Source organism: Natator depressus, chromosome 3 (assembly GCF_965152275.1).
Source record: "Natator depressus isolate rNatDep1 chromosome 3, rNatDep2.hap1, whole genome shotgun sequence".
Lineage (NCBI taxonomy): Eukaryota > Metazoa > Chordata > Testudines > Cheloniidae > Natator > Natator depressus.
Window position 1 is genome coordinate 86,457,020 of NC_134236.1, and position 9,440 is coordinate 86,466,459.

The following is a 9,440-nucleotide window of genomic DNA, read 5'->3' on the forward strand; positions in this document are numbered from 1 at the left end:
CCTCTTCTTACTTACAATGTCACCAGAAAGGGAGAACAGGCATTTGCATGGCACTTTTGTCTCCAGCATTGCAAGGTATTTACGTGCCAGATATGCTAAACATTTATATGCCCATTCATGCTTTGGCCACCATTCCAGAGGACATGCTTCCATGCTGATGACGCTCGTTAAAAAAACAATGAGTTAATTGAATTTGTGACTGAACTCCTTGGGAGAGAATTGTACGTCCCCTGCTCTGTTTTACCTGCATTCTGCCGTGTATTTCATGTTACAGCAGTCTCAGATGATGACCCAGCAAATACAACGAGGAGTCCTTGCGGCACCTTAGAGACTAACAAATTTATTTGGGCATAAGCTTTCATGGGCTAAAACCCACTTCATCAGATGCATGGATTGGAAAATACAGTAGAGAGGTATAAATACCCAGCATATGAAAAGATGGGAGTTGCTTTACCAGGTGGGGGATCAGTGCTAACGAGCCAATTCAATTAAGGTGGAAGTGGGCTATTCTCAACAGTTGACAAGAAGGGAGGAAAAATCACTTTTGTAGTGCTAATGTGTTCAATGTAATCAAGGTGGCTCATTTCAAACAGTTGACAAGAAGATGTGAGTATCAGCAGGGGGAAAATTAGTTTTTGTAGTGACCCATCCACTCCCAGTCTTTATTCAGGCTCACTGCAGATTTGACAAAACACAAAGAAAGTACCAATAGGAGATTTCTAAAGATAGCTATAGCACTTGTCCCAAGGTTTTAGAATCTGAAGTGCCTTCCAAAATCTGAGTGGGATGAGGTGTGGAGCATACTTTCAGAAGTCTTAAAAGAGCAACACTCCAATGCGGAAACTACAGAACCCGAACCACCAAAAAAGAAAATCAACCTTCTGCTGGTGGCATCTGACTTTGAAAATGAACATGCGTCAGTCTGCATTGCTTTGGATTGTCATCAGGCAGAACCTGTCATAAGCATGGAGGCATGTCCCCTGGAATGGTGGTTGAAGCGTGAAGGGACACATGAATCTTTAGTGCATCTGGCATGTAAATATCTTGTGACACCGGCTACAACAGTGCCATGAGAACGCCTGTTCTCATTTTGAGGTGACATTGTAAACAAGAAGCTGGCAGCATTATCTCCTGCAAATGTAAACAAACTTGTCTGTCTGAACAAGAAGTAGGACTGAGTGGACTTGTAGGCTCTAAAATTTTACATTGTTTTATTTTTGAATGCAATTTTTTGTACATAATTCTACATTGGTAAGTTCGACTTTCATGAGAAAAAGACTGCACTACAGTACTTATAGTAGGTGAATTAAAAATACTATTTTTTTTTTACAGTGCAAATACTTGTAATCAAAAATAAATATAAAGTGAGCACTGTACACTTTGGTATTCTGTGTTGTAATTGAAATCAATATATGAAAATGTAGAAAACATCCAAAAATATTTAAATAAATGGTATTCTATTATTGTTTAACAGTGCAATTAATTGCGCTTAATTTTTTTAATCGTGTGATTATTCGCGATTCATTTTTTTAATCACTTGACACACCTATTTAGAAGCATCTGACTTTCAGGCACGTGTTGGTATGAGGGAACTGGTTGTTATAGTAAACTAGAGGGAAAAAATCCTAAATTATTATACATTAATGCATATATTTTAAGCTTAGCATAGCAAGAATGCACTCATTTTAATTAGGGAATAGCTAATGTAGTGACACCAATGTGTAGGGACTGAGTGGGTTAGAATGAGTACTTGATGAATAAAACTTAGATTAAGTTAAACTGATTAAGTGTATGTTACATAGTTGAGACAGGCATCACTGGTGGTAGATGATAGAAAAAAATCTTCAGACTACTAGATAGGTGACAAAGCCAAGTCAGAGATAATAATTAGATAAATATCTGCTCTGTGTGGTTTGTTCTTTCTCCCGTCATCTTGCTGTGGAAAAGTGTGACAGGGTGAGGTTTTATTAATTTTTTAAAATATAAATTATATGTACACTGTGCTACATGTTTATATAATGCAGGCAAAATCAAAGAATTGTGCCTTTTGTTGGGAACAGGAAATAGGCATTTGCTAGTTCATTCCAATGTCTTGTTCTCCTGCAGAGACAAGCACTTATCCTTTTGGTGGACAGTTTCATTATATCTGTGGAGTGAAATTGTCTGCTGGTCATCGTCCTGGAACTTTAGGTGGTCTTTTAGGTATTCTGGGCCCAGGTCATTGAGAATCTTGAAGACAAGGGTCAAGACCTTGCATTTGACGTGGTATTCTGTAGAAAGCCAGTTTAGTGAGAGGACGGGTTTCCATGTGCTTGTAGCTGGTGTTAGTGAGGAGATGTGCTACTTTACCTCTACTAGTTGTTGTTTCCTGAGGGAGGATGGTTTCATGCCCAGGTATGCAGCACTATTTGACCCTATATCAACCCTTCCCAATATAATTATCTACTCTTAAGTCTTTATTTATGTAATTATATACAAACTTTTGTGTGTGTGTATTTTTTCAGTGTGTACACAGACACACACAATTTGAAAAAGGGTAGTTCTTCATAAAATTCTCTGTAAACTATTAGTTACAATGATTAATAGCAAAAATTGAACATTAATCCTAAAAAATTCTTCAAATGTAGCTTGTGCAGGAGATTTCAAATGATTTTTTTAAGCATGTGGGAAGTTTGAAGAGTCTCCCTTGATGTGTTAGTAAAATAATTTGGGACAAAAAAATGGACTGAGATAAGGTGCTAAATTTCTTAAAGAACCCATTTTAATTAATTTTAACCCCCTGAACTACTGAATGGATTTAATTGTACAATCTCAGAAAAATCATTCTGAAATTTTGGTGTGAATACTTGCTATTCTTCATATGTAACACAGTGATTGAATCTCTACTTTAAGTGCAAAACTCAAACTAACCTATGGAAGTGTGACTTTTGCTTCCATAATATATATATACACCGGTATATAATACACGCATATACACACTACATACGCGCTCTACTCTGTACTGATTAGGCCTCAACTGGGCGCCCAGTTTCATGAAAGATGTGGACAAATTGGAGAAAGTCCAGAGAAGAGCAATAAAAATGATTAAAAGTATAGAAAACATGACCTATGAGGGAAGATTGAAAAAATTGGGTTTGTTTAGTCTGGAAAAGAGAAGACTGAGATGATAACACTTTTCAAATACATAAAAGATGGTTACAAGGAGGAGAGAGAAAAACTGTTCTTAATCTCTGAGGATAGGACAAGAAGCAATGGGCTTAAATTGCAGCAAGGGAGGTTTAGGTTGGACATTAGGAAAAGTTTCCTAACTGTCAGGGTGGTTAAGCACTGGAATAAATTGCCTAGAGAGGTTGTGGAATCTCCATCATTGGAGATTTTTAAGAGCAAGTTAGAAAAACACCTGTCAGGGATGATCTAGAGAATACTTAGTCCTGCCATGAGTGCAGAGAACTGGACTAGATGACCTCTCGAGGTCCCTTCCAGTTCTATGATTCTACATTAAAAAAACCTACATTAAAAGAGCAATAGGCTTGCAAGGCCAAGCACTCAAAAGTTAGGAAACATCAGAATTAAGGTTGGCTGTGCAACCACCCTATCCTATCCCACCCCCATTCCTCACTCCTCTGCAACTAGTATGGCTGCTGCTTTCACCTCCTCCACACTGCCTGAGAGCCAGCAAGGGTAGCACTGAACACACAGGAGGGAGCGGCTATCTGCACTCAGTTCCTCGACCCAGCATCACAGTGGCCCATAGAAGCCTGGGGGAACAATTACAGGGAAATCCTGTGCAGCCTCTGCAACCCTGGGATAGAGCACACTCAATCACTGTGTGGGGATGGTGCATGCACAGTCCAGGTGTTCCAAAGTACGGATGTGCTAGCACCTTTCAACAAAATAGTCTTAAGAATTGTTTTAACACATGAGCAAAACAAAATATTTTTTTCCCTATCTTGGTTTTGAAAATGGCTGAACCATTTTAGCTGAAACTATCCAAAATTACTCAGTTTGACATCAAGAAAAGGAGTACTTGTGGCACCTTAGAGACTAACCAATTTATTTGAGCATAAGCTTTCGTGAGCTACAGCTCACTTCATCGGATGCATGCGGTTTGACATCGACATGGAAAAATTCAGCCTAAACAGTTAATATTTGGCAATGTTATAAGCAATTGAATATAGGGTCTTATAATGGGAAGTATCAGGCACTTTGATTATTGGCTATGCCTATAATTCACATAAATTCATATGGTGTGTATATATATATTTATTAATTGCTGGTTTTATAATAAATATGTATGTTGTTTACAAAAAACATGTTTCTGTGAATTAGCAAGTTGGGCAACGATGGATGAAAAGGGATACATTTTAGACACCACTTTCTCCATACAGCCTGGTCTGTTGGAGAGATAAGGAGATATGTTGCCTGATCTGGTCTGTTCAGTTGTGCCTATCCTTCCTCTCCAGGCAAAGTGAAAGGAGCACTGATCAAATCTGTAGACTCCAAAGCATATGTTACTCTAGAGAGTCAGGTTGACAGTCACTGTTAGAGCAAAAACTTAGAATCACAGAATATTAGATATGGAAAAGACCTAGCCGGTCCTTGGTCCATCCCCTTCCAGGATTGGCGCTTGAAGTACATTCACGAATATGTTGTGCTGTCTGGCTTTAAACATCTAAGCCTTCCGTCATTTTCCTTGGGAAAATATCGCAGAGCCTAACACACAGAAATTTTTCCTAATATTCAGACTATATTTTCCCTTTCCTAATTACTCTTACTTATACATTCTTGTACCTCCCTAAATAATTCTTCTTCCTTGGTGTTTACACCTTTCAGATATATTTGCAGAGAAGCTGAATTTTCTGAAATGGTATCATGAACCCTTTAGTCATTACTCTGCCAAGCTGAACTTACTTAGCTTTCTAATCTTTCCTCATGAGTCAGTCGCTCCAGCCTCCAAATAATTTTTGTTACTTTTATCTGAACTCCTTCCAGTTTGCAGAGATATTTCTGGTAAAGTGCCCAGAACATAGTGCAGAATTCCAGGTATGGTCATACCAGAACTATATCCAGCGAAACTGTTACCTTCCTGCTCTGTGACATGGTACTTGTAAGGGCTTGTTTATACTGTGATTTAGTGTGCCGCAAGCAAAGCCTGCTGTATATTTAGTGGCTATGAGGACCCTGCTGCCACACACTAAAGGTTTCATAGTACGCTTTGATCTACTTGCTCTTTGAAACTTCAGTAGATCAAAGTGCACTATGGAACTTTTAGTGTGCAGCAGCATGGTCCACAAGGCCACTTAGTGCACGGCAGGCTAGCTAGAGTGCTGTAGACGCACGTTCTGGCTTCCTAAATCACTGTATACGCAAGCCCTAAGTATGCAGCTCAAAACTGCGTTGGTCTTTTTGGTGACACCACATTTCAAACGGATGTGTAATTTGCTGTTCATTATTATCCTTAGGGTTTTTCAACATTTTGAGTTTCATATTAATCCCTACCATTGAATATTAGTGTTACAGATTATTTTTTTGGAGTAACAGCCGTGTTAGTCTGTATTCGCAAAAAGAAAAGGAGTACTTGTGGCACCTTAGAGACTAACCAATTTATTTGAGCATGAGCTTTCGTGAGCTACAGCTCACTTCATCGGATGCATACTGTGGAAACTGCAGAAGACATTATATACACAGAGACCATGAAACAATACCTCCTCCCACCCCACTCTCCTGCTGGTAATAGCTTATCTAAAGTGATCATCAAGTTGGGCCATTTCCAGCACAAATCCAGGTTTTCTCACCCTCCGCCCCCCCCCCCCCCCCACAAACTCACTCTCCTGCTGTTAATAGCCCATCCAAAGTGACCACTCTCTTTACAATGTGTATGATGATCAAGGTGGGCCATTTCCAGCACGCACATTGTAGGGAGAGTGGTCACTTTGGATGAGCTATTACCAGCAGGAGAGTGAGTTTGTGTGTGTATGGGGGTGGGGGGGTGAGAAAACCTGGATTTGTGCTGGAAATGGCCCACCTTGATTATCATGCACATTGTAGGGAGGGTGGTCACTTTGGATAAGCTATTACCAGCTGGAGAGTGAGTTTGTGTGTGTGGTTTTAGAGGGGGGTGGGGGGGTGAGAAAACCTGGATTTGTGCTGGAAATGGTCCAACTTGATGATCACTTTAGATAAGCTATTACCAGCAGGAGAGTGGGGTGGGAGGAGGTATTGTTTCATGGTCTCTGTGTATATAATGTCTTCTGCAGTTTCCACAGTATGCATCCGATGAAGTGAGCTGTAGCTCATGAAAGCTCATGCTCAAATAAATTGGTTAGTCTCTAAGGTGCCACAAGTACTCCTTTTCTTTTTGAGATTATTTTTTGTTATAGCTTGTGTTTTTCTGAGCTGAATCTTATTTTGTTGTTTTCTTTCTATGCTTTTAACAACTCTATGATATTTTGTACTATATTACTATCTTCAGTGGTGTCTGCAACATGATTTCTTCCAGACCAGTAATGAAGATGGCAAATGAAACAAGGCTTCACACCAGCGCCTATAGCACTCCACAAATAACTACAAGGCTGTATATCATTACCCTTGTTTATTGTTCTTCAGTTAGCTTTCGTTTTACATTAATTTGCCAATTCGAGTGATCTTCAGAGTAAAGTTTCATGAGATGCTGCTTAAATCCAAACATATAATATCTTCAGCATTTCCTTCAACCAAGCATTTTATAATTTTTTTTTTAAAGCAAGCTCATCTGATAAGATCTGTTCTTTATAAACCCAGATTGTTTACTGCCTAGGATTCTGTTATCCTCTCGGTTCAAAATTTTTAAACGTGGCTGGCCTAAAGCTAGGTCAAGTTTAGGTGCCTAAGTTAGTGGCCTTATCTGGGTGTCTAAAAAGAGATTTAGCTCAGTTTTGGCACCTGGATTTGAAAATGTGGTTCGGATGTTCAGTGTTTCCATTTTTTATTAAGAATATAAATTAGACACAAGATATGTGGAGCACGAATCATACCTTTGTTTGTGCATGAACAGCACCTTCCACAATGGGTTATTGATCCAGCGAGGGGCCTTTGGATGTTACCAAAGTACAAATAATAATAATTGCCAATACAAGTTGTCTTATCTTTTTTGAAGATAGGCACCACATTTATTTCTCGCCTTTCTTATAGCACCGCCTTTGTTCTTCTTGAGTTTTTTGCAAACTAATAGCCAGCAAGAGAGTGAGAAAGAGTGATTGTTTACTGAGAAACCTTTCTGAGAAGCTGAGGGTACCTTTACAACACAAAAACAAAAAACAGAACCCCCCTTGCTGCAGCAAATCTCAGAGCCAGGGTCTACAGACTCAGATATACACTACTGAGCTAAAAATAGCAGTGTAGACATTCCAGTGTGGGGTGTAAAACACACACACACACCTGGATTCAGAGCCTGAGTGCCACCCCGAGTGAAAACATCTACACAGCTATTTTTAGCGCCTAGTGTGAGCCCACAAGCCCGGATTTGTATACCTGGGCTCTGAGACTCACTGCCACGGGAGTTGTTTTTGCAGTGTAGTCATACCCTTAGTGTATACGAGGTAACACTGCCACAGGTGACAAGTTACCTAAGGATTTGCTCCCCATTATCCAGATCTTCGTTTGAATATAAAGTGAGGGGAGAGAAAGAGGATAAGGTGCACACATTTGAATAACTACAGATGCATCTATCCAAGTCTGAACATATCCAGAGTTGTAGAGTGGAAAGGGTTGTCTGTTGGTTAGAGGTGGGCAGAACTAAAAGTCAGGACTGCTAGATTCTGTCCCTAGCTCTGAGAGGAGAATGTCGTCTCGCAGTTGGAGCAGCAGATATTGTAATGAAGCACACAGAGTAGACACAGTAGTGTAGCCGGGGTGGAGCGGCCGCTCCCCCTCTGAGGACAAGTGGCGCCTTTTTAATTTATAGGTGCCTTTTTTAATTTTTACTCACCCGGCGGCGCTCCGGGTCTTCAGCAGCGGGGGCCTTCACTTGCTCCGGGTCCTTGGTGGCATTTCGGCAGCAGGGGCCTTCAGTGCCGCCAAGGACCTGGAGCGCCACCCGGTGAGTACAAGCGGGTGGCACCTTTTTTTATGTCCACTGCCCCTGTTCGCTCCACCTAGCTACGCCAGTGAGTAGACATTCATTCTGAAAGCAGTGCAGTTAAGTGAGACTTCATCTGTTATTGGGTTCTTCTCCCATGTCTATCCTTAGCTATCTTGTGCAACCTCTCAGTTACCTTACTGGCAAAACAGATTATATATAGATACAACTCTCAGAGTTAGAGTGCTGGTACTCATCCACAGGGAAGAATAGGGAAGGGATATGCTCAAATATAATTTAGAAATAGCTTCTTAGATGGTTCCCCAGAGTGAAGGGAGCTTTCCAAGAAATGATCACATTCTCACACTCAGGCAACTTTGAACACATTCTTTATCTTTAAAAGGAAACAGAACAGAATCCGTCAGTAAATCAAATGAAGTCCTGGTCTTGTCTGCTGTAATCTTGTAATGCAAAAACATATTGCTGTAAAATCAGGCGTTAGGGCTGGACATTTGAAACAGGAACTGTCATGGCTGAAACTGTTTCTGTGTTTAGAGAACAGTGGGTAAAAGATCATATGTTTTATAAGATAAGACAATATCTTTTCCACACTTCATGCCTTTTCTTTATTATTCTCTAAAGACAGCTATTGTGGTGACTGTTCTGTGGATTCTTTAGATACATAGCAATAGGCAGATCATGTTTCATTTACTGTGTACAGTAATACCCTCTCCTATAATGACTGCACACTTTCTTTTCGTGTTTTTTTTATAAAAATAGAGATCGTGTATCTTTCAAAAAAATCCCCATCTCATTTTAATTGTTGTCTGTATGTAATGAAATATCTAAAGAGTAAATGTTCCTGCTGCAACTTTGTAGAACTGCTAGTATCAGTTTCCATGGTTGGTAAACAGAGCCATCCATCACCTCTGCCAACACTATGATTTGGTCAGTTCCCTAGTTCCAACTTCCTCTCCCTTCCACAGAATTGTTATCTGCATAGAAATATTCAGAAACAGATGGGTGTGTTTTTAGTAATATATATAATTTAGAAATGTATTCAACAAAATAAGAGGCTATTTCAGAGGAACATTCTAAACAATCCATGTTTCCCAGCTTCAGGGTCATGTACTGAGGTTTTATACGGACTTAGCTTTCAGTAACAAGCTGAAACTGTTACGATGGGGGTTTTTTTATATTAAATGGTTTATTTTAGAAGTAAATGCTACTCAACTGGAGAGGGGAAATAGACAGCAGTAACTGTTAAAATGCCATTAAGGGCACCTTCTGGAAACAACCTTTGTCCTTATATTCTGAGGGGGTGGGAGGAGTTGAGGGGGCATGGTAAGGGCACAGCAAATCTGTAAACTTACTACTTTTTGTT